Here is a 26,191-nt window from a genome sequence, read left to right as displayed (position 1 = left end):
GCAGAGGTGATTCGTCTCCCGCCGGCCGCTGTCCGTGGGGAAGGCTGTTTGCCATCGTACGGTCGTACGTGTGCACACGTTCGGTAGGTTGTGGAGGGGCAGGGGGCCGTGGTACCAGCTCTGCCCTGGTAATAGCACACATTACGTGGCCTTCTGGATGGAGGGGACGATGGGTATTGCTTTAAAGAGCTACATCTGGCAGGTTATTAAAACTGTTGAGAGTAATCATACTGCAGTCTGAGTGCTCACGAGTGCTCTGGTTTGGCAGCGTAAGAAACCTAAGTGTCAACGGGAAGAGACCAAGTAGAATATAAACTTTCCCTTTGGAGTTACTGCAGTACGTGCAGGTTACACACTGTGGCATCGAACGTGGGGCACTACCACGGAGTTCCCGTGTGCTCTAAGAGCGTCAGCCCCGATGCTTGCCCACGGGCGCTGCTGGATCTCCCGGGCTCCCGTCAGATCCGTACTGATGTCGCACAGTAAAGGTTTGAGCGGCAGCTGCTCAGTTCTCTGGTAGGAAACTTGGGATCGAGGTGCAGCAGCGGTTAGGTGGGAGTAGCAAGGGCAAGGAGAGGTCTTCTTCTAATACGTGAACATTGAGATGCGTTGCAGCATGTGGTCGGTCAACTTATCCTCAAAACCACTCGGAATTTAGGCTTCTGCATAGCAAAGAGCGTCCATCAGACTCTTCCTTCGTCTGGGTCGGATGGATGAAGCGCGCAGCCCACGGAGCTGGGAGGACTATGGCAGTCGTATCCACCCTCCTTGGTGTTTATTTCTCTTTTCTCATGTTACATGTGAAAATAAATTTTGGTTCCTGTTGCAGTTAAACTGCAGTAGCTTTGTGGGAGAAACAAGTGATCCTATATTAAGAGAAAACTTAAAAAAATTACCTTTGTGACATTACTTATTTGTTCATGGCGAAATTTTCCCTCCGAGAAATCAGACATTCAGTAATCAGTGGTTTTGTTCCCCTCTGCGTTTGGTTCTGATAAAATATATTACTTTCAGTGGTTTACCTTTCGCAGGCCCAGTCATTTCTGCGGTATGCAAGGCAGAACAAAAGTACTCATAAAGTTGGAAAAATGAGTAAGATGTCAAAGACGATAGTTGATGGTTTTCTGACAGCTCCCTTATAAAGATATTTAAACAGAAACATTTCTGGAATGAATTTTAGTTGGATGTTTTTGTCAGTGAGATTTTAAAAGGAGGTGCGATACTACGATGTATTTGCAAGTATTCACTCTGCCTCCCACATTGTTGTCTCGTGTTCTTCTTGCTGGACTGTTTTGCATCTTTTCAGTCAGCAACCATGTTTAATTTTTAAAAATCAAAAGAAAATTGCCAACTGTCAAAAGCAAACGTGTTTTATGTAAGTTCTTTTTGAACACTGAATACTTTTTCATTTGTCAAACTATTTTTTACAACGTGCTTCTTCCACAACCACTTCAGTCATGTTTTATCAAGGAAAAGTTTTCTTAAGGAAAACGTTTCCCTCTTTGAGATACATCTCAGAGTTATTACCTGACTAATATATTCGTATTGGGATGTACCTTCCTCTTTTTGGGACAGCCTACACATATACGGTCAGCACTTGTCACTGCATTGTGTCCCAGAAAACACTACTTCTTAGCCAACTTTTTCCTGGTCTACATAAAGCTGTAATTTTCAGTGCTTTTGGTAGCACCTAAGGATTTATTTTTTTTTTTTTTAAGAATTACTGCTCATCTTTTCCAGTTTGTCCAATTTTTTCTGCTGCAGGAGTGCCAAGAAACAAATGTACTTTTTCAGGTGAAGCCTGATCAGGGGCTGTAGAGAGGGATCGTTGCATTTTTGTTCCTTGCCAAATTCATTGCTGGAGTACCTTAGTGCAGCAGTGAACTTAGACAAATGTGTGCTGAGTTTGGCTTGCCTTCAAATGACACTTTGACGTATGCAGACCAGACCTTCAAAGCTCATTTTTCACCCTAACTGTGTTTTGATCCAGGCAGATTGCTAAGGAAGGGAGCAGGGACTTGGTTCTCCTTGAAGAGCACGTTCTCAGCCCTACTCTAATTTCTTTTGATACTGAAATTTCTCTTGAAGGCTGAGGACTCTCTTCCTGCATCCATTTCTTCATTCCTCCTCTCCTAATTAACTCTTTCCTGGTCTAGTGTAATGGTCTCCAAAAGAAATGAAATCCGCCACTCTAGTAAACTCTTGTTTCTTGATTGAAGAAGGTGAAAATCCCACTCTCATTTGGTGCTGAAGCAAAAGAAAACACAGTTTATAATGAATCTGAACCTACAAACAAGTATTAAATGTAAAACCTGAGGGACCTGCGAGATGGTCACCAACTAGTCAAGGGTGATGCAGGTTGTTCTTAATTCTCTGTAGTTCTAAAAGGCCATTGTGCTCTTGGATGCGCATCCTGGGCGATACGTAGCATCACCCAGTGCTTGTCAAATACTACTGAAAGCAGACAGTTGTCTTAATTAAATTAGAGTGACGTTTTTACAGCTTCGTATATTTTAGTTTCTGCCAAGACAACTGACAACAAGAAATCAGGAATTTATGAAGAAATCATGAAAAATTTATGCTGGCATATGTGATTTATTCATTCAACATATAAAATGTCTTTTAAATTCCAACATCAGAGCTGCTAATAAAAAATTTGAAAATAGACTAAAACTGTTGGTCGTTTTGTATGAACACGCAGACTGCACACTAGATTTCCATCCTTTACCGTGCTTTGTGTTCGACTCACGGTGAATTCAATGGAGGTTTTAGACATTCGGCACTTCTAACTTACAAGACTTCATTTCATTCTTAGTCAGGATTTCAAACTAATTATTTGTGTTGGAAAAAACACATGGAATAAAAGCCCTTAGGAGAAAACTAGAATATTGCCAATGACAAACTTACACCAAATCCTTCCATGTTACATCTTTAAAAAAAAGCGACTCAACCCCCTAACCCAACATTCAAGTGCATCTCTGAAAAAAAAAAAAAAAAGCAGAATTATTTGAGAGATTTATTTATTTTTTAAGTTTTTGCTGAGCAGTTTCTGGATATTATCTTCACAAAGCACAACTCGGCGTGTGGACGTACGAGTCCACAGGGAAAATAGTAGTGTTTCACTCAGCCTCATTTCAGTTAGACTGTTGCATTAATTTTCTTTATAACTTGTGCCATCTGTAGTATGAATTGCTAATTTGGTTTTTTCTGAAAGTTAGGGGGAAAAAATTACCCCACTGAAGCCAATGGGCAAAACCGCTGTTGCATGGAACGTTTTTTTCCGTGGTTCCCCTGACAGCACCGACTCTTCCATCTTAACCTGGATTTGAGTTAAATTTGTAAACTTTCCCCGTGCAGTACATGGAGTTTTGAATCAGAGCGTGCTGTTCTCTCTCCTATGAGATATCTCATCCCGTTTCTTTACATGTTTCTGTTAAAGCTGCTCTTGTTCCGACACGGGAATCCTACGTGTACAGGGGTGATAGCTGAAATCCAGCACTTGCCTTGATTTAACGTGGGGACCGTGATAGTTTTGTTATAGCCGATAAATAGAAAGGTTTCGTATTAAGATGCTCTGGAGAGGGTTCTGGGCAGAGACGTAGGTGTGGGGCGAGCAGTGCAGGCACGGGAGTGGGTCATCGTGAGAATTGATCTGCAGGTCTGTAAAAACTGTCTTTCCAGTCTGTCAAACAAAGCGGTGAGCGATGTCTCACAATGTGGTGGGTTGACCCTGGCTGGGGGCCAGGTGCCCACCAGAGCCGCTCTCTCACTCCCCTCATTCACTAAACGGGAGAAAAGGCATAACGAAATGCTTGTAGGTCGAGATAAGGACAGGGAGAGATCACTCTCTAATTATCGTCACGAGCAAAACAGACCAAACTTAGAGAGGGAATTCATCTAATTTATTACTAGGCAAAACAGAGTAGAGGAATGAGAAAATAAAATCAAATCTTAAAACACCTCCCCCCACCCCTCCCATCTTCCCGGGCTCAACTTCACTCCCGGCTTCAACCCTTCCCCCCCTCAGCGGCACAGGGGGACGGGGAGTGGGGGTTACGGTCAGTTCATCTCACGGTGTTTCTGCCGCTTCTTCATCCTCAGGGGGAGGACTCCTCTCATCGTTCCCCTGCTCCAGCATGGAGTCCCTCTCACGGGGTGCAGACCTTCAGGATTAAACTGCTCCAGCGTGGGGTCCCCCACGGGGTCACAAGTCCTGCCAGCAAACCTGCCCTGGCGTGGGCTCCCCTCTTCACGGGTCCACCGGTCCGGCCAGGAACTTGCTCCAGCGTGGGCTTCCCACGGGCCACAGCCTCCTTCAGGTGCCTCCACCTGCTCCAGCGTGGGGTCCTCCACGGGCTGCAGGTGGAATCTCTACACCCCCTCACCCTTCCTCCATGGGCTGCAGGGGGACAGCCTGCTTCACCATGGCCTTCACCACGGGCTGCAAGGGGATCTCTGCTCCGGCGCCTGGAGCACCTCCTCCCCCTCCTTCTGCACTGACCTTGGTGTCTGCAGAGTTTCTTACATCTTCTCACTCCTCTCTCCGGCTGCAAAAGCTCTCTCTAACTGTTTTTCTTCTTAAATATGTTATCACAGAGGCGCTGATTGGCTTGGCCTTGGCCAGCGGCGGGCCCGTCTTAGAGCCGGCTGGCATTGGCTCTGTCAGACACAGGGGGAGCTTCTAGCAGCTTCTCACAGAAGCCACCCCTGTAGCCCCCCCACTACCAAAACCTTGCCACGCAAACCCAACACACACAGAAACCATGTGGTGTATGGCAGTGATATACCGCAGTTCACCTGGGATAGCCGGCTTACGGTGAGACAAGATGTAGCCACACACTGGTTTTCCAAGCTGATTCAATTGAAAATCTGGAAGGGCTGAAGTGTGTTTTGTGGCTAGATATGTTAGATAGCAAATAAATGCTGTTAAAGCTCGGCGGGTGCCAACGGCAGGTTCTTGTGCAGCAGGAGAGATTCAGTGGGTTGAGGAGGAGCTAAAGGTCCTCTTCTGTCCGTCTGAGTCGTGGGAGACGGGAGATGGCCGTGGTTCATCAGACGGTGCAGTCAGAAAGGAGGAATCACATGCGCTGAAAGAGTTACGGCCAAGTCACTTCCAGCTGTGTTATTAAATAAAATTGCAGTGAGATTGCACCAGCTTGGTTTAGGGTTGTGGGGGGTTTTTGCCTGCTCCCCAGTGCTGTTTATCAATAATGGAATTCTCTCCATGCAGTGAATAACCCTGTTTGGGATGGTAAGTGCTGTAAGGCATCTTACAGAGCCAGTGCTGGGTTTGGAACGCTGCAGAATCTACCAGGAGCTTTAGGCTGAGAAGGAGCAATCCCCAAAAGCCTTTTCTAAAATAAAAAAGGGAGATTTACATGTTTGGGGTTTTCTATGCTTAGAGAGAAATCACCATGTAAAGGTTTTATCTGGTGTTACTCTCTACTGTTGCCTCACTAAATTTGATACGTTAATTAGGTTTGGTGTGAAAGATACTTGGGCTGAAGGTACACCAACAGCAGAAGGGGTTTTCTAGTGCTGGGCACCATCATGTCAGTCTTGTAAGAGCTAAGTACAAGGATTTAATCTTTCCTTTCCAAACTATTTTCTTCATGAAATTTGTCCATTGGAACACTGTAATACCCATTTAAAAGTATTACTGGTTTGATTCTTCTCTAGATCTAAATTTCCCTACACAAATTCTCAATTCTCCTTCAAATTTCACTGGGGAAAACAATAAAAATTTGCCTTTTTTTTTCTTTTTTTTTCATTGGTGGTATTTTTTTCCCCTCTCCTGATATTTCCCGTCATCCATCAGCCCCGCGGAGCAGCCTGGGCATGCCCGCAGCAGGCATGCACGTCCGTTCCAGCGGACACGTGCAGAAGTCGGGCGCGTTCCGGGTGCAGCACGCTGGCGGTGCGTTTGCCGAGGGCACGCGCGCGGCGCCGAGCAAACGGCTCCTGGGTCTGCCGGGCTTGCGGGAGCCGTTCTGTGCAGCACGTGCTCGGTGTGCAAGCCAGAGATGCAGCAGCTCTAGCTGAACCCATAAATGAATAACTAATCTGAGTGGAGCACTCTTTGGGTTTAGCAGTACTTCTTTGTTAGAGAAAAAAAATAATTGATTGTGGCTTGATTTATTTCTTTATCTCTAGAGCGCTACGTATTTGGCCGTTGAATGTGTGACCAAGCTGCTCATGATACAGTGATCCTAAACTTTTCTCATCACTTTAACTTTTATAACACTGTTTCTTTTTCCTTTTTTTTTTTAAATTTGTAAAATACAAAGAAAAATATCAAGAGTTAAAACTTTGCTAGGCCTTTTTTCCCCTTCATGCTAAACTTCTGTTAGATTAATATTTACTTGTTGATTGTTACACGTACTTAAATTTCAAACATAAATTTATAAGGTACTCTTATCCCACCATCTAGGTCTCCTGATCAGAAAATAATAGGATAATTAAAAAATCAGGTTTATGAAAATGACTCTTTTTTTTTTTTTTTTTTTTTTTTTTTGGTAGTATATTTTGCAGTTCAATTAACGGAAGTGGATCTTGGGTTCCAGGCGTACGGTAGTATCCTTCAGCTCTCCTTGAGTGCAGTAAGCGATTGCTTTGACCGTCGTCAACTTACAAATCACTTCCCTTAAACATTTCCTTCTTTCCCTGAATCAGAAATTGCCTGGCTCCAGGAAATGCTGAGGCTGATCTGCCTCCGAGCAGAGCACGGGTAAACTGTGTGGGGAGGCACAAAAAGTGCAACTCATTCTCATCGATCCACGGGAGAAATACCTGACCTGTATTTTGGTTATTTATATCTTACTCAAGACAGTTCATATATTAAAAAGAAAGAGGAAATTAAAGCCCAGGTTTTCAAAAGAGCGTAGGCAATTTGTACACAATGTACAACTCCGTGTGTCATTGGAGAGGAAAAAAAATGTATTTTTTCTTACTCTCTGATAGACATCCCAGCAAAACGTGTCCGCGGGGGTGGGAGAGCTCCGCTGGCTGGCTTGCTGCCGTAGTTCTTGGGTGCCGGTTCTTTGGCACTGACCTCGCGTGTCCCTGAACGTGACTGAACAGCAAGTAAATCTCTGGAGAGTTCAGTGAGGTAAAAATGCTGTGCCTAATCAAATTGGTTGACCTATTTTAATTCTAGCTTTTTTTGTAAAAGCTGTAAACAGATTTGCATAATGTTCACTTTATTTTAAACTAATTTAGAAAATGCATAAAAAGATGGCACGAGTGAATAATTTCTATTTTTTCCTCTTTTATGTCAGTAACTCAGTGTAAATATATTTTTTAAACTAAATTTCAGTGGGTTATATTGATATGAAAGTAAGAGATTTAAAAACTAGCCCTAAGTTCCAGGGAAAAAGTTGAAGAAACCCAACGAGGAACCGACTAGCAAAACCTGCTTACCTCTGCAAAGATTTATGCACGTATGTGACTGAGCCCCTGGCAGCGGCCTTGCCGGAGGATGGAAGGAAGCCGATGGGAACGCGGGGACACTGCTAAAGGAAACGTGTTCTCCTGTGCAAGTCTGGTGGGTTAAGGAGGACATAAGATTTGTGAAGGTTTTGAATTTTAGCCCATATTTTGGAGTCCCTCCATCCATTTTGGAGCCTGAGTTATAGCAAATACAAGAAAACGACAGGTTTAATGTCAACATTCAGGTATTTCAAGACAGCAGCACAGAGGATTTACACTCCAGGTGCAAGGAGGGATGCCAGCAGTAAAGTCATGGCTACGTCAAGGAAGCAGCCTACATTTTAAACGCGACGCAGCTCATTTCTGAAAGCGCTGAAGGCTCTGATAGACACAGGCTTCAAAATAACATCCATAAATTACGTAGACGATGGGTTTTAGGCCCAGGAGGTGTCGCGAGGGGACGCGCCATGGCAGGCATTGGAGAAGGGGGGCTGGTTTATAGCCTGCTATGAGGACTGACCCGGGAGAATTAGAGGTGTTTTCTTAACAGGTTTATAATCACTTCCCACCCTTCAGCGCGCCGGAGAGCAACGGGGAATGTGGTAACGTACAAAGCAACTCTTCCAAGTGTTACGTCATCATAGTGGGTTTTGCAGCACTGTGGAGTCTTAGGAAATGATGTGAAAATAAGCACCAGCACAGTATCTCCTGGTATGAGTAAGGATGCAATTTCGATTGTTTTAACTTACCTTAAAATTTTACTTTCCTTTAGTCTTTGAACTGATTCCCAAGCCATGGTGGAGTGCTGTGAGTTAGCTGGGGTGTAAAATCAAAGCCGTTGTTTATCTAAGGTTCAAGAAAATCAATGATGTATTTGTCAGGAATACAGTATGTTGTTTTCCATTTTCTATAAATATTCATCTAAAATGTGCTAATGACCTTTTTTCAATAGCATTTTATTATAGTGCCTAGTTTACTGAAGCATTTATTATTTTTTATGTGATGTTAGAAGTTACATAAACTTTTGATCTTCCATTCACAATCCACTTAACTGGGTATTTGATTTAAAGGTGCTTTTGGCTTGAATACAATTAACTTAAAATATTTTTTGAGATAATTTCAACACAACTATCATTGCCAAATGGGGCCAATTTAATCTTATGTGTAAGTATATACATACATATATTTCAATCTGAGAAATCATATTTTGGAGCTGTTAAACAACTGGGCATTGCGGACAGATTGATCTTTACCAACTTTTTCAGCTCCTCTTCGCTGAGGGGGTGTCGTTGTCAAAGATGCTTTGTTTGCCATAAAGTAAGATTTATACTGACGGTTTTATATAGCAACAGTAATATTAATTTGAATTATTTTTGTAAGAATCTCAGAGCATCTGGGGAAGATCATCTGTGTTATGTTGACCTTACAGATGTTGAAGTTGATTCATAGAGGAATTAAGTAATTTGCCTGTGCCCATGCAGTGAACAACCAGCAGTGAAGAATAGAGCTCAAATCATATATTATTTTCACATGAAAATGTTCTGCTCCATTTTGATAACTAGTACATTTTCCATACGAATATTAGCCCATAACTCTGGTTGAGATAGCACGGTTCACATCTTGGGTGCGTAAGTGGAAAAATTATTCCAAATTTTAAACAAAAATAAGGGAGGTCAACATAGTCCTTAGTTTTTAAGGTCAACATAGCTGTAGACAAGCATTCACCCTGAACAGCCCGTAGGTGTGTTCTTCTGTGCAGTTTAACCTGGAAAGTCCTTCCCGATGCCCATCTTCCCGCTGCAGGTTATCTCTTCCAGAATATTGCTACAAAACCGCACCTCGTGTAACCATTCCCCACTGGATTCAGGCAAGAAGAGCTAGCGTGGGGTTGTACGGCCTTAGGAAACAGAGTTGACCCATTTGAGTTTGACGGATGTAGCTGAGCGCTCTCGAGAACCACTTTGTCGCACGAGCTGCAAGGGCGGTGGGCTCCAGCAGCAGGGATGGCGAGGAGATGAAGGCTGGGAGCCTCTCCTGTTTGCATAGCTGAATCTGTAAGCAGACACCTTCTTTACAGCCTTGTTCAAATATAAAGCTCTTGGCGTACGGGTAGAGGAGAATAGACATCAGCCTCACCAAAACTTTCTGTAAAACCGTTACTGCTCGTAATTGAGATAGATATACTTCGACATATGAGAGCTCAATAATGATTGCCACGTTGGCACATATGTTTATTTCACCTTTCTCATATAAAAAGATGGATCAGGCAACATGTATTGCATTATCAAATTATCCCGAGAATTGGAGCGTGTTGCATGTGAAGCTTCAGTTCTAATAATACTGTGCCAAATTAGCAGGAATGAATAGATGCTGAGTAAATAATCCTGTTTTGTTGTTACTTTATAATGGATTTGTTGATAGGAAACAACTTTTCTATCTGTTTACATCACGATAATTTGATAACCCATTTGTATTATTTAAACTGCATATTTTGTAAATGCTGAAGCAAAGTAATTTGTAACTGAAGCAGTATGTAGGAACTGCTCTCCTAAAGTGTTTTTTAAATTGCTTTGCTTGCAGCTACAGAGTTTGCCATAAAGAATGATTTCTCATTCTGAAATTTCAAAGCCGCAGGAGTGGTCATATAGCTGAGAAAGGGACAGCCTAATGATTTAAGACTATTTAATGCCCCGCTTGTTGTGGAACAGAGTGCAGTAGACCTTACTGGTCCAGCAGAACATATCACTGCAGTTTCTTAATGCCCGAAACCAGGAAACTGATTTATCACCTATTAGGTCTTATTAGATCCCATTCAGAGGGAAAAATGAACTGCTGTAGCTGGATGGCAGAAAATTAATTTGAAATAAATGTTATATAGTCAGGCTTCTTCAGTTCTTCTATCCAAGTCAATCTCTGTGGCTGGAAAGCTGGCGTTCCGGGTTGGATATGGCTTCTCGCGGAGAGGCATACTGTGCATCCACGCAGGAATACAAGGGTGATGCAAAACTGTCTGTTCGAGACAGGTGGAGCTCTGATGTGATTACGCATTTATAATCTGGATTTTTTTTAAAAAAAACATTGACTGTGCCATAACGTGCCCTCCTTACACGTCTCCTTTGGTGCAGGCAGTGGTCCAGGGGAGGAGCTGGCAGGCGGAAGGGCAGCTCTCCCATTGTCCAGGGAGGGGGCTTAAGCGTAGCGTTTTATTTCTTCCCATAGCACTTCTTCCCCAGGAGGTGTCGTGGGGAGCCACTGTAGACATTTTCCCACAGTTTCTGATTTTTATGAGTTTAAATCTGTTTAAAAGCGGAGTTGCTTGTGACGGCGGTTGCCTGCTAAATGCTAACTAACTGTGATGCGCAAAACCAGACAAGGCACTTGATAGTTTTTACAGATGATATCCTGCCGAGTTCACTTCAACTAGTAAGAGCGGCGGTCTTGATCTCCATTTCCTTACTGTTTTTAAAACTATGCTTAGGAACATGGGTTGATAACAACACACTTTGGTAGCAGCAGAGCAGAATGTCTGGAGTGAGCAGCTTTAGCTGCAGAGGCTGGGAGGAGGAATGTGGGGGAGAGATGATCTTTTCTTCTTCTCACCCCACTTTTCTTTCAGCTTTGCCTTTTATTGCTGTTATTTTTAGTTTAGATAAAGATTCCTTCGAATGCAATGCAAGAGCTGTCCCTCAGGTCAAAAAACATAATTGCAAACCACTAGTGATGTGCAGGGCTTTCACCTCGTGTTTGCCTTCAGAAAGGACAGCCTGAAAGCCCTTGGGAAGACGTTATTCTTTGTTGTCCCATCCGAGGAGCCAGCTGTAGACTAATGAATAGTCGCCTGGCTTTGAAATCCGCTGAACCAAACCGGCTGTTGGACCTTCCCTGGGAGTCCCACGGCAACGAAGGGGCCATCGTCAGAGTCCTTGCACTGCCCTGCCGGCACCCATGGACTTCTCAGCCCAGGCCCACCAGGTTTTTGACCGTATTCCCCTTCGACGAGGAGTTTCACACGTGTGTGTCCCTGCCCTCCTACTGCCGAATAATCCTGTCTCGGTACACGGGCAGCGACATGCCTATTGACTGTCACTTACATAAAAGGAGAAAATATTGAATTCAGCTGGTGATGAGGTAGGGAAACACAGATTTGCTGCTCACCCTGATCGATCATACTCTTTTGGGTGGTGAGACTTCTGAAAGAATGAGAAAATGAGGTTTCTGTTATTGTCAGAGGCAGCAGCAAAGATTACCTTTGCAGTTCCAGATGAATGAATGAAGTTTTATTTATTCTTTAACACCAAACAACAGATAAAATACTGATACCTTTTCTTTCCGATGTACCTCATCATACCAGCATTTTCCTATTCCAAGATTAAGACCGATCATGCCTGGTTTTACGATTTGCAGGTGTCACCTGAGGGCAGATTGCCTTTATTGAGCAGGAAAGTCAAAAATCGGACTTGCGCGGCAGACAGGGCAGGTCTTTTAAGATGGCAAGTCATTTGCTTCTCAGTAGCATCTTCTGATGTACACAGTGAGATGGGTACGAAAGGTTTGCTGTTTCAAAGAAACTCAACTCCCTGTTAGTTCCAGATCAGGCAGTCATCTTCCCTCGCTGGCTGGAGCCTCCGCCCTGCGTTGATCTCGGCCGCACATTTCCCTCGCTCCGCGCAGCGCTGACGCCCCGTGTCGCAGCACGTGCTGGGGGACTTGCAGTGTCTTGATGTCAGCATGGGGATTGTTGGCTTATACAGCCGTCTTGCAAAGCACAGGACTCCGTTCTGTTCAGTCTTTGCTAATTCATATTAAAAAAGAGGTGCGTTTTCTCCAAATAACCGTCATTTCTTCGCATATGAACTTTTTTCTGGTTTTGCTCAACATCTTTCTTTATTCTCTGTCTGTGCTCATTAATCTGCCCTCGCATGATGAGTTACCCTTCCCTGCACGTCCCGGGATGTCCAGTGAAATTACCAGTGAGATTTTTTTCCCTGGTCCGGAGCCACCCACCCCTACTGATTCGCACTGCCCTCCATCCTTATCCCACCCAGCGCGGTAACGTGGGCAGGTGTAGTAAGTCACAAGTGGTGTGTAGTTGGCCCAGTGCTGTTCACATTCATTTAGGCAAAGCAAAATGTCCTTATGATTTCCAGAGCTGGTTTTGTCTGGACCTGTCCCTGTAAATGTGTATTTAAGTAATTTTGAAAGAAAAACAAAATGACACCCCAACTTACCGTACTGTACAAAGCAACTTAAAAAAACCCCCACAAAACTGTATTTACCGTAACTGAAAAATTCTTAGCAGAAGTTAATTTACACAGCTGTGATCATCTAGTAATTATGATTTGTCACAGACAAATATTTACTTTTTTGACTAATTTAAAACCCATTCATTATACTACATACCAATTAAGAACAAAGTGTTGCGTTGATCTCGGAATGCGTAATTGCAATTAAGATACTCTCTTGCAGAAATAATACGTGTAGGGTTAATTTGGACCAGGAGTTGTTTCTTCTGTCTTTGTGTTTCTGTACAATTAAATTACCCTACTGTGGCACAGAGAAAATAACGCTTATTTGTATCCGGGCTGTAACATGGTGTTTTTAATGGGACTATTTTTAATGAGACTGTGTAACGAGGGCTTGTAGCACGGCTTGTTGACTAACAGCGGATTAGTTAACGTTTGCTCATTCCGTGAGAGGTGAGAGGCTCTGAACAGCGTTTCTGGCCCCGGTTGTGAGCGAGCAACTTTACTAAAGCAAATTAAGTTATTTCTGATGAAACTGTGAACGCTTGAAGAGTTAGAATCACAGGAGGTCCCTGCCGAAGTCAGTATTTCTTCCTTTTTAGTGGCATTTGGCTCTTAAACATTAAATGATGTCTTGGGAATAAAAAGATTATAATTTTGTCATGAATTACAAATTTGAGTGAATGTAAAGTAAATCAACGTATTGTCCATTATAGGGGCAGCATTTGAGTGGTGTCATCATCTAATGGTCTCTTATGTATGGAACTAAATCAGAGTTTGCGAGGCTCATTTGTACCTTTATGTGCTGGGGGGGGGTATAGGAAGTATATAACTTTTAAGTATTCATAAAATGAGAATTTCACAATTGCAGTATAGCAGATTAAATTTTAAGGTAGATACAGCTAAAAAAAAAAAGATAATAAAACCCCTTTCACTATTTCCCCCAGTAAAATTTAAATTGCTCAACCTAAATAGCAAGGGAGGGGAGGCTATTCTTTCCAGTAAAGCTAGAGAAAAGGAAGACTCTCAAAATATGGGGAAAAACTCTTTATATCAGTTGGCGTTTTTAGAAAAAAAAAATATATTTTTGCTCTAATTTATAAAACATTTGTTACGTGCTGTCTTTTAAAATACTGTTTTCTAGTGAAAACCTGGAAGAAGCGAGGGACGCTAAAATAGCAGACGCCTTGAATTTTACCATCCCCTCATTCCTCAGCAGTGATTCCCAAATCTCTTTGGCCTATCGGTGTGATCAAAACCAAACTCTTTTTGCAGGCTCTTGTGTTGACGCTGTAACGCTAAAACTTTTGATTGAAACCACTATAAATTATGTCGTAGTTTTACATGCTACTTGCAGCCACTTTCAGCATCTTTTGCATATCGGTTTTCAGCGATCGCAGTTTGGGTATTGCTGGTGTTAAAGCTGAAATTACATAAAATCTGGACAACCTGTGCATGCCATTCTGCTTTTAATTTGTCTGCTAGTATGTGGGAAAAAATCCATAAACCCGTGCTTTTTACCTTATATAAACCTTTGACAAATCCTCTGGTTGTTGAGCATTGGCCTGTATAGCTTCCTGCTTTTGCCAGGCTTCCCATAATATCTGCTGCAGATGGACTTGAAAATGCTGGCGTGTCTTATCCGTGCGAGCATCGATATCCTTGCTAAAAGCGGCATTTTCCCTGCCCTTGGCGAATCACTGCAATGCCAGCATCCCTCTCCCCATCCAAAGGCGCCCGTTGTTAGTCCCTGCATCCCGCTCGGATCGCTCCCGGCTTATCGCGGCTGGCGCTGAGGCGATGTTGTGGCGTTACTGGGAGTCAGGGAAATCCAGCCGCTTCCAAGCAAGCCTTCATCCTCGCAAGATCTGTCTGTGCCCTGGTAGTCTCGGCCCATCCCGCGCTCAGTAGCGACAACCGCTGCGAGTCTTGAACGTTCAATGACCATGTCACGGGCCTCGGGTCGGTGTTGTACAACCTCACACGTACGTTGTTGCTTAATGCTCAACGCGATGGAGGGATGAAGCAAATTGTGTGCGGACTTAGCGTGAATCCGTGATACAGATGTCCTGGCATGATGAGGCTTAAAGACTTGTGATCCTCTAGAAACTTTTTAGATGGCAGATCACCGAAGAGAGGTGTTATTCAAGTTTGCATTTTTCAGCGCTATAAATAAAGTCTTTTTGCTCCTTGGTATTTGGGCCTTTACGCCAGGCAAACAAACCACTCGTTCGTATATGTGAAGGCTTAAATATCTGTCTCCATACCTTCCCGCTGTGTTCAGCTTCTGCTCAACTTTTTCCTTCCAGTGACTGCATGAATGGTTTCCCTTAAAACTTCCATTATCAGACTCTACCTTCCAAATTCATTGCTTTATTAAAAACAGAATTTGAAATTAAAATTTTGAAAAACATGATGAAAGTAACATAATGGGGGAGGGAACTTGAAGCTCTGAGTAGTTGGAAACTTTCTGAATTAGAAACTTGTATTCCTACAGGAACAAGTAAACTTAAACGCCATAAAGTTTTTGAAATTGAACTCTTTCCAATCTGGTAACATTTCAGTGGCAAATAATGTGCTCTTTCACACATAATATGGTGCTGTATAAGATTAGGACAGCTTTAGATGTTATTATATACACAACCATTGGTTAAAAAAAAAAAAAAACAACATGAGCATTTTGTTTGCTTGTTTTTTCTGGGTGGGAAAACCTCCGAGCGTTGGGGCTAGTCTGGATTTTTCCCCATTTAGTTTCTATTGCCCATACGAGCCCGTAAAATAATTACAGTCTACTCAGAGAGAAGCTGCTGGCTTTCAGTGCCATTGGCATTATAAATTATCTGTCTAGAGAGAGCCAAAATGTGTAATTCAGGCCAGAGGAGAACGTAAAAGGAACATAAATGGTGCATAAATGTTATGCGGGCCTTTTGCCCAACTATACTTTGACCCAGTCCAGGAAAACGGGTCCAGTGGCACTGATTTTTGTGAAGTGACTGGCTGTCTGTCTTGTCCTTGCGCGGCTCAGGAATACATTCACAGCACAGCCCTGAATTCACTGCGCTGGCGCTGCCGCGCCGTGCATCGCACCATCTGCGCGGTGGGATTTATGATGCTCCAGTTTGCTGGTGTCTAGCGATGCTGCTGGAGTCAGGAACTTGTCCAAATTAGAGGCATTTCCAAATTCAAAGTGCTGGGTTTTGGACAAAGTAAATAGACCTGCCTTAGTGTTGGGGATGCACGTACTGTTGTGTCCACGTTAAAGCAAACTTTTATATGGCTCCGCCTTAGCAAAGGTGAGGATTCAATGTATGGCAGCCATACCTTGAGGATGTTACGCTGTCTTACAAACCCAGCTGTCAGAAATGAAATTTTAGTCTTTCGGTGTCCTAAGAAAAGGGCTTCCAAGCTACTGTTTGTATTTCAAAAGCCAGATAGTTCCCCGTAGTTTTACAAATACTGTATCCGTGCAGCATATTTTAGTATCTTAAGGAGCTTCCTCAGGATTAACAGAGAGAGTGAAATTAAAGTGTTGCATAAAAGAAATCGCAGAGAGCCAGATTTCACTCGGGCGGATCCAGCTGCAAGGCGTCCGAGGCCTGTATTTGGTGCATTACTCTACAGAGATGCTCGGCCTTCCCTAGGAACGGGGGTGCTTTCGTGGTGCTTCCAATTTCAATCTCCTTCGCCGGTGGGAGGCTGGGGCAGAGTGTAGGTTGTGTCGGCCGCGTGCCTACATCCTCCGGAGCTGGAGCGGGTCCTGCTTTCTGCATCTTACCTGTGTTTGACGGCCAGGGAACGAAGCTGGACGTATTCTGGGCTACGTGTCTGGAGAAATTGGTTAAGCTTCGTAACAAAATGAAAGACGTGTTTGGCTGTACTCATGCACAATGGGGTGTTCGTATTGGTGGCATGTATATATCCACAATTCTATTTCACAACTTAATACAAATTTTTTTTAGCAAAAACTTTGTGCCGTTGACACACTTGGGCATTTTTTTGGTGACCCCGATTGCGTTTACCTCTGAGGCTTCGACCTTACCAGACAGAAACACATTACCAGCTGGGAAATTCTGGGGAGGATTGGCCTGTCGGAGCGAGCGCCGGATCCTCCCTTGCCTTGGACACATGCACGGGCTGCACACCACAGCGTCTGGCACAAGAGCACATCGTTCCGGTGCAGGAGATGCCTGCTTAAAGCTGCAAATGGATCTCTTTGCAGTGTCGGAAATGTCCCGTGCTGCCCGGCAGCTCTGCTGGCATGTGCCAGGCTTGTTAAAAGAGCGAACCAAAATGGGTTTGATTGTTCAGTTCCATTGCGGTTTCTTATGAGACACTTCATTTTTATCTATCTGCAGCGTTATTTAGCCCTTCTGCATTGGAGAAAACACGTGCCTAGTAAGGATGAAATGAATGCTGAAGGCAGTTGGAGGTAATCAGTGTCTCTGGGCTTCCCCAAAATAAGGGATGTACTAGAAGAGAAAAAATTTCTTCTCAGTGTTCTAATGGTATTCTCTTCCCTTCAAGCCCGATTTTTCTGCTGTATCATCGGTGACTGTTTCGGTGTGCGATCCCTTGTATGCAGGATACGTTAACTCTTGCCACGGGAGCCAAAACCCCTGCTCATAACGGCGGAAGGGACGGGCTCCTGATGGGCGCTGTGCTGGGAGGGTTTCTGTTCCTGGCACGTATCGACGCATTATATTGAAGTGTTTATTCCAGTCCTGTTTCCTTGCTACAAACAGTATCAGACAGGAGCCTGAAAGAGAAATTAAAAGAATAGCAAAGCACTGATCTTGTCCAAAGGTTAATAGCTGGGTTAGGCAAGCAATAGTCTGTACAGGAGCCGAGCGCTGTTCTCGTCTCGCTTCGCGCTCTCCCTTACATACCCCACTGCCTTCTTAAAACGTTCTGTGTCACTTTAATATCTGAGAGCCACACTTTGGATCAAACGCAGGCTTACCTAAAGCTCCAGTAAGGTATTTTTGCTTTGCCAGCATTAGTGATCCCTTCACAAGGCTGTCAGCCGCGTAAGCAGCGGTGGAACGGCAAAGCAGAGCAGCTGCTGCGGTTTATCGTTCCGAGCTATTGCAAGAAATCGGGTTTTAACCTCTTCCCAGGGAGTCACTTCTTGTGGGTGTTTGTTGGGAATGTGGATCCCAGTTTTCTGAAAGTTCAGCTCTTCTGGACAGTGTCTCTGTGTTTGTGATTCTTGGTAGTTAGACAAGAAAAGTAATAGTAAGGCACAGGACTGAAAGCCAAATCCTTTCCAGCTCCCATGGAAACTTTGTGCCATCAGGCATCGTGATCATTCTGGGTGATGGACAAAGAGAAGAGACCTCTCCAGCTAATGGAGTTGCTGAGCACACCTGATTTATGACCCCAGCAGCACTGAAGAGGTGTGAAACTAACCTTTGGACACCTTCTTCGTCTGCAGATTACTTTCCTTTCCCTTATTAGTATTCTGTGATGGGCTTTGATAAAGTAATTAAATACCCACAGGAAAAATTGAGATTATTTTTCAAGCAACATTATGACATTTGTTTAGCCAGGTGCTTAACAATTGATTGCAAAATTGATGAAAGTGCCAAAGAATTTGAAATGTAGGGAATCGATTTTATTGATTTATCCATAATTACCTAAAGTAGCCTTAATCTGTATTCACATCTAGGTATCCATGGAAATGGGTAAGTTACAAAGGACAGTGCTGTCAGCAGAAAATGAGGGAGGTTCCCGTGCTGCAAACTACGAGATGCTGTCAAGTATTTGAAAACCTTTTGCCAAATTCAGTCAGAACTTTCACGCTTCACGGGAAAATTTGCCTGTGACGTCCTTTCCCACGCTTCCCATAAGTTCCTTCTCTTTTTTTAATTAGTTCTCTTTCCAGACTAAATAATGCTTTAAAAAGTAGTGCAATAGGAAAAACCATCTTCTGTTTTATAGCTGAATTCCCACCTCAGGTCAAGTCAAAATAAGAAAGCATGAGGCTGCCAGGAGAGCTGGGGCTAGGAGCCTGGGCAGGGATCCACCAGCCCTGGCCAGCAGGTTCTGATCATCTGAGAGCCCACAAAGCTCTCCTCTCTGGTTGCACACTTGCTTGGAAGGGATGTTTTTTTCAGCCGGGGAACTCACCAAAGATAAGGTGATGATATCTGTACCGTAGCAAAGACTTTTTGCATTTTATTGAGCAGCGCGTTATAATGAAAACTGCTTGTTTAATAGCTAACCTGATTGCAGGGATTTCTTCCAGCAGCACTACAACAAATTACATTTGTTTTAAGTTATAAGATCTATTGCAAGTTTTTGCCAACTACCATAATAAGAAACAGTCTCTCTGAATTCAGTGTGTCTTCTTCCTTTAGAATTTTGTCTTTTGGGTTAGAGGAACGCTAATGCTGTCCATTTGCAGTGGATGCTGCTTGCCCAGTATTGTAGTCTTAGCTAAAACCTCCTAAATTAAATTGTCTTCTAGCATTTCCATTAGAAAACGCTATTTCCAAGCTTTGATTTCTCTGTCATAAAATTCTCTAGGTGGTGAAATTTAGTACATAAGATTATATCCATGGCTGGAGTTACATCTTAGATAAAATTTCAGGATACAAAGTTTACTGGTGCTTTTGAAAAAAGAGTATAGAAGTCTTCTGTCCTGCGCTCTGAAAGTCATCAAGAAACCACAGCCTTGACTTCAGAGTAGTGGTTGAGAAAGGAGGAGAGTGAGGGCGGTCAGACCCTGCCACAGGTTGTCCAAGGAGGTTGTCCAGGGGAGTCCATGTCCTTCGAGGTACTCAAAGCCCAACTGGACACAGCCCTGAGCAACCTGCTCCGGTTTGACCAGAGCCCTCCAGAGGCACCTTCCAACCTCAGCATCCCTGCACTCCTCTGACTCTACGCCAAGGTCGTCAAACAGACGACTGCGCTTCAGGTGAAGCATTGCGTTGGGGCTGTCCTCATGCTAAGGACGCTTTTCTTGCCGGGAAGTCCCGTCGATTTTAGCGGGTGTCTGAGCTGGACTGTGTGTCAGTGTGGATCCATCCAGCTGCCGGGTAGGCAGGGTACGTCTGTAAATCCAACCCTTTTTTTATACTGTTTATTTCTATAAACATTTATCATTTGATTTTGCAGCGGTATAACACTCTTGCCCGTCTATTCCAACAGAATTGTTCCACCAATTTTATTTGAAGGTGCAAGGTAGTTGTACTGCAAAGGTGGTTTGTAAAATAACACATTGTGCCTGCTCTACGGTACCTGTTATTGGTAGTCAGACCGCAAGCTCGTCCTTCAGAACGTAGGAACTTGCAATTATTTTTCATTCATCTGTCCCCATTGTTTTAGAGGGCACACAGCACAGAATATAAATTAGGAAAGAGGTGTCAGTGATTATAGATAAAATGCTAAAACCATTTCTGAAATATTTATTAGAAAATAGGTTAATAAAGTGACATGGTCTACCTGTGCCGGTGTGGAGTAGACGTTATGAGAAGATTATGCTAATGTAAGTATTTAGTAGCAAGTCTTCATTGGGATTACTCTGTGCTATTATCATATTCAGCTCAGGAACTGTAATTCAGAAGAAAGCAAATTTTCAAGGTTTTTGTTTCTCTTTTTTTTTTTTTTAAAGTTTTGACTGCTCTTTAGCCTGCTGAATTAGAGGATATTACAAGGAATCTTTTAAACTTTTTTTTCATTTGGGCATTTGTCAGGTCTGGAGGCGTGAAGACAGATGAATAGTAATAACATCACCAGAAAAGAAAAGAGAGAATTTGAGAAGGGAGAAAATTGGGGGGGAAAATGCGAGGAGGGAGGATACCTTCACGCTCACTCATTGTAATGATTTTGACTTTCATTTGACTTGTACAAAATACATGTATGAGGTCACTACGTATTCTCAATGTTCTACGGTCAAAATAATTGGAGATTCGCCATACTGTATGCAACGTCAGTAGAGAAGTGGTTATAGGAGTATATTAAAATGCAAGGGTTTGGTCATATGTAAGTGAAGAGTTTTTTAAAACTTAGCTGTGCTTTTGCAACACTGAGAAGTTGAAAAGGAATTTGAAGGTATTTGAAGTGATTGCTGTTTAAAAGAAGGCTTTGCTATTCGTGCTTTAGTGAGCATTTGTTCGGGTTTGGGTTTTGCATTGGGATTTCAAGGTCTAGGTCTGTTGTTTCGTACGCAGTCTGACAAGATAAGAGTAGTCTGTCTCATATATGCACAGTAAATTTGTCTCCCAGAGAAGCAAAAGCTCAAGCATGGAAAGCATGATGATGTGCAGGAAGGCTGATCAGCTATAATAAAGCATTCATTATCCTTCCATCTAAATTAACTGAAATGACATCATAATAGTGCCTTTTATAACCTCACTCCAGATTCCCTCTCTTTTATTGAATTATCAGCTAAACCTAAATTATTTTAAGCTGTATCTGTATATTCTTGTTTAGATAATTATTCTGTCATTAGGGAAGCCATACGTTCGTTCTTTCATTCTTCTTTTTTGATGTTTGCTTAAGGAAAAATAGAAGGGAGTACATTTGTAGCCTGTATTGTTTCATGTTTTCTTGTCATAAGTATTTTGCTTAAGTGCTTATAGTGTAAATCCGAATCCCTGGGTACTGCAGCTAACTAAATAATGTACAAAATTAAATATGCTGTAAGAATGTTTCTACTTTTGCAATATCTCTCTCTAGATTATTTCTCCGGAAAAATCTTTTTTGCAGAGGCAGTTTGATTTGTGCGTGCGCGTTACCCGACGAGAGAGGTGTGTTGCAGCATCGTGTGGCTTCCAGCTTTCCTCGTCTCCTTTAGCTTTTGTAGATACTTCCCAATGACGTGAGAGGCTGAATGAAAGAAAATGGGGCATAGAATATTTTTAAACATGAGCAAACAAGCAAATCAGGGTACTTGACTAATTATAAGAGAGAACAGAGGAACAAAAACTGACTGTACCTGAGAAAAAGAAAAAAAAAAAAAAAAGAAAAGAGTTGTCTGGCACAGTGACTACTGTTACACTTATAAATTGATCCCTTTGTCCCTTCTTCATTTGTTATTGCCAGTTGAAGTCTAGATTTGATATACATGAACAGCCTCCTGAATTCAGTAGGAAAAGAGAGCCTCTCCGCAAGGGTAAAATTACGGAATCGAACCATTAATTTTTGCACTGTTTGCTGGAGCAAGCTCTAAGCATGCAGCCACGACCCAATTAACCAGCTAGGGGCCTGTTGGCAGTGATTAGTAATCAATAACAGTCAAAATACCCAGAACTCAGTCGTTGCAATGGAAGTTAGCTCATGGCTTGAATCAGCAGCGTATTAATTGATGTATTGCCTCTGGATTGAGAGCCGTAAATGAGGAGAAATTGCTGAAGAAATTAGAGCTAATCTGTCCTTTTGCCCAAGGCAGGAGAAGGGGAATAATACCTGACCAGACCACAGGGGTTTGCTCGACCTGGTTTGGTTTGGTTTGGATGGAAGCTGCTCAACGTGGAGTAAGAGGACAGTCCCTACCTCAGAGGACCTAACTGCCACAGCAGAGACCTCAGACAGCTGCGGATGTGTTTGGGAGCCAACCCTGGCACCGCTCATCCCCTGGGGCTCAGCACGCATAAACCTCATCTGTCTGGGATGTTAGTTTTGTTATTTGGTAGATACTTATGCCCATTAGCAACGGTCATTCTTCCTTCCGCATATCCTGAAGTGACTTCCTTCTGTAATCGTATTCCTTCTATTCCAATCACATCATAAGAACTGTTAATTTTCTTCTTTTAATTGGGTTGATAAAGTCTTTTCTCTAACGAATCTTTTCCAATATGTCAGCATTAGATTTTGTTGCTGTGTGTGACATTCTGGGTATTGCAGCGGCGTACATCGCGATCGGTTCCAGTCTCTGAACTTCTCTCTTTTTCAAGATTTAACTTTGGTGGCTCTTCCCGACACGGATAATCTATTCTTTTGTTAAGCGAAACTGAACTTCAAGAAAAGCACTTCTTTTTATGCACATGCAACTGGAAGCTAATCTTCATTATTAATTACAGCAAGATAAGGTGTGCCGCTGTGGATTGATGTTCTCCATCTGAGCGTAGGAGATAGTTTTGATTACTTGTCTGTTGGCCCGGCGGTGTCCGGGTACACCTTTCATCCTTCTTCAGTACAGACGGAGGCCTTTGCTTTATTTCTGCCTGTTCTGAAGAGCCGCATTTCCCTCAATTTTTTCAGTTTCTCTCACTTTGACAGGGAAGTTGCTGAAAATTGTCAGTACCTGCTTTGGAGGAGGAAGGGGATTAAACTAACACCTGGAATGATTCATAAAATTTTTCTGCTTCCTTTTTTGAGTTTTATTTGGGCATAAACCTGAACCGTTTTTCCATTCCTGAGTTGCTGCAGACTTCGCAGGTGATAACATACCATTTCGCAGATTATAGCCAAGAATCCAAATGATCTCTTCAGGGCAGTAATCTTTCTGTCTGGTTAACCATACGACTAAGTGTTGTACCAAAATGGTGGAGTGAGGCCAACCTAACCATCTTACTCTTGCCGTGCAGCCCTACGGCCGTCATTATTTCTCCTGACTCTCATTCACCGAATTGCACCTGGTTCACAGGATGCTCTTTGAACATTCCAGGCAGCAATCCTTAGCTTTTTTCTCAGCTGACAATTCTCCTCACTCTTGTGTGAGTATGTAGGAGACTGGGAGGTGGTCAGGAGTACACGGAGCGGTAGTCGGTGCTCTCAGCCTGATAGAAAAGTAGATTTGTCTAAATCCAGCCTTTCCTTGTCGGGCCCCGAAACAATAAAGCTTTACACCGCGGGGAAGGGGGAGCACTGTGATGAAATCTCTCTACTCTGGTTGTCTCAGTATGACGTACAACTTGCTGCTACTGATTGCCAATATTTTAATATGTATTCTTAAAATTAACTTCATCGGATAAGAGTCATCGCAATTGTTCTGTTTTCTCTCGGCACTGGAGGAACTAGACGACGCTAGGAAGCGCTGTGAGCTTAGCCATGGCAGGGTCATTCTAGTGACTTCAGTTGTGCCAGGAGGTTGTAGTACTTAAATTGGTTGCTGATTAATCCACTTCGTAACTTCTTTTTTCCTCAGTTAAATCTGGATTATTCAGGATGGATCTTACTGTTACGGTGCTGCGCCAGTCATGTTTCACTTTGCCCTACCGTAGACTCATAGAATCGTTTGGCTTGGAGAAGACCTTTAAGATCATCAAGTCCAGCCATTAACCGTGATCTGGAATACACGTATTTTGACTGCCCTCGTATTGTAGTAAAGGGACTGTCAATATTTCCAGCAATCCCTTCAGTACTGGTCGAAACAGGCACAAAATCCTCATTGACTTACATTTGATTTTCAACTGAAGATTTACTGTTATAATAAAAATATTGTTCACTGGGACAAGAACTGGGCTTTCTTCACTGATGTACGTTAGGAAGTGTTTTACCCAGTGACAGAAGGATTGAGTGTATCATCAAATTAAATCAAAATTAAAATGGGGTTTGAATAATTCAAAAATCAAGACTTAAATCTCTGCATCTCTTCTTTTGATCTTCTTTTGTTGGGAGGAATATCTACCTTCCTAAAGCAGCCCGATTACAGGGGTAGCACATGGGCTGCGAGAGGATGGTAGTGTTTAATTACAACTACAGTTTAACAGATGGGCTCTGCTTTGGTCCTTTTGCAGCTGGAACGTACAGTAGATTCTGCATTATTTGTTCCTTATTGGTATTCACTAGAATTAATATAGGGGAAAAATGAGAGTTACAATTTAAAGAAAAATAATGGTATATAAAGTAATGAGATTGTTCCAGAGCTTAATTAGATGGAGCAGATTGAATACATCACAGCAATGTCTTGAGGCAACATAATTAAATTGTAGGCATAATCCTCCCTGTATTGGAACTGATTTTATCTGTGTAAGGCAAGGAGCGTTAGCTGGCCTTTCCTACTATGTTAAATTACTAATTCTTCTAGGAAGACTTACGGATCGCATAGTATTATCAGACTTTAAAACCACAAAACAAAACAGGGTATAGGTCTACATATCAAACTGTTGATCGCCTGATTACATGGATAACTTCAGTTTCAATCTTAGTATATGCTACAGCTCAGTAATTGAATCATAGATCTAGAATACATGTATCTGCAGTGTATTGTTGGGTATGCTGAATTCATCTCATTTATAAAATCTCCTAATGAAGTTGTTTCCAAACGTACACACTGACGAAGATACTGGTGAATAACGCGCAGAAGTGCTGTTCCTGAAGTGCATCTCGGCGCACGCTGGATGCGGGCGCATAGCTGTCTGTGGCCTCTTAGCTATAAAGAGTAATACTGTAAAATGTATGTATGTGCTATACCTATATATGTATGTATTTACTTTTTTCTATACTCTCTTTTATATTCTTTCATCTTTTACATTTTCTTTTGTATTTTCTTTCATAAATTTAATTTTTATTTTAGTGTTAGGATACCTCCCTTCTCTGTTACACTACTATGGGGGTGCTCTGACTTCAGAGCAAAGACACGTCCCAGTGGTGTCAAAACATTTGTCTTTATTAATGTCGTATACAGAAATATTCTCTCTCAGCATCCTGATGCCTGTGTGTTATCTGGAGGCTTCATTTCCCTTGGGTTACCAAACATTTAGCTAAATATTAATTTTTTTCAGGAGAAATCAGTAGGTATCTTCAGTTCGGTAAAAGAGCTTTCTAACTGCCTCTAGATGTTTTAGGTGTTTTAAATAATTCTGGTATTTGTTTGTCAGCCTGTAGAAAGATTAACTTTGTTATTTGCATTCGATAGTGAACTCTCTTTTTAAAGATTGCTATTAGAGGGGGGAAGTAGGTACACGTCATGAGTGGTCTTCATCGTTGCTGGTACTTTTAGGACACACATTTCTCTACCGCAGTCTGCTCAAGAGACAGACTCATTTGTCTGGGCATTAGCTGGCAGTTTCATAGCATAAATTTAAGGTTTTCAGGAGGAATCTAATGTTTATTTTGAAAATGGAGATTAGGGTACCAAAGCATAATATGTTTACTTTTCAGCACCATGAATATGTAGTGACCTACTTATACCGCACCATTTGGTTTTATTTTTAAAGCTTGTCAAGCCAACTCCTATTGCAATTTAAGAAGCATCCTTTCTTAGAAAAGCAATGAACTACACTGGGAACTAAATTAGTATTTTAGAAGTAGAACAGTGAACGATGTTTTGAAGATTGTCCTTCAACAGCATTTTTAGGTGTTATTGTGCCATACCTGTAATGCTCTTTGCCTCGTGCGTTTAAAACCGTGTTTTTCTTGACCTGCGCGTTAGAATACAGCCAAATGAGGTCTAGGTTAGATACAACACTACGATACTGTAACTTTAAAAATATATATACTTTTTTCTAATAAACTGAATTTTTAATGATCTCTTGATTATCATGAGGTATTTTAAAGACAAGTGATTTTATCCAAAACATTCCTTCTGTTTCTGCATATGCTAATTTACTTGATTAATTTTGAGAACATCT

The 26,191-nt window shown here is 42.4% G+C and overlaps 1 protein-coding gene across 2 annotated transcripts in view; it reads left to right on the top strand.

The window, feature by feature from the left end:
- Positions 1 to 26,191, top strand: part of DOCK1 (dedicator of cytokinesis 1) — a 309,905-nt gene that overhangs the window by 197,273 nt on the left and 86,441 nt on the right. The window lies entirely within an intron of this gene.

Source organism: Grus americana, chromosome 7 (genome assembly GCF_028858705.1).
Source record: "Grus americana isolate bGruAme1 chromosome 7, bGruAme1.mat, whole genome shotgun sequence".
Classification (NCBI taxonomy): Eukaryota; Metazoa; Chordata; class Aves; order Gruiformes; family Gruidae; genus Grus; species Grus americana.
This window is presented reverse-complemented; position numbering and strand designations above follow the sequence as displayed.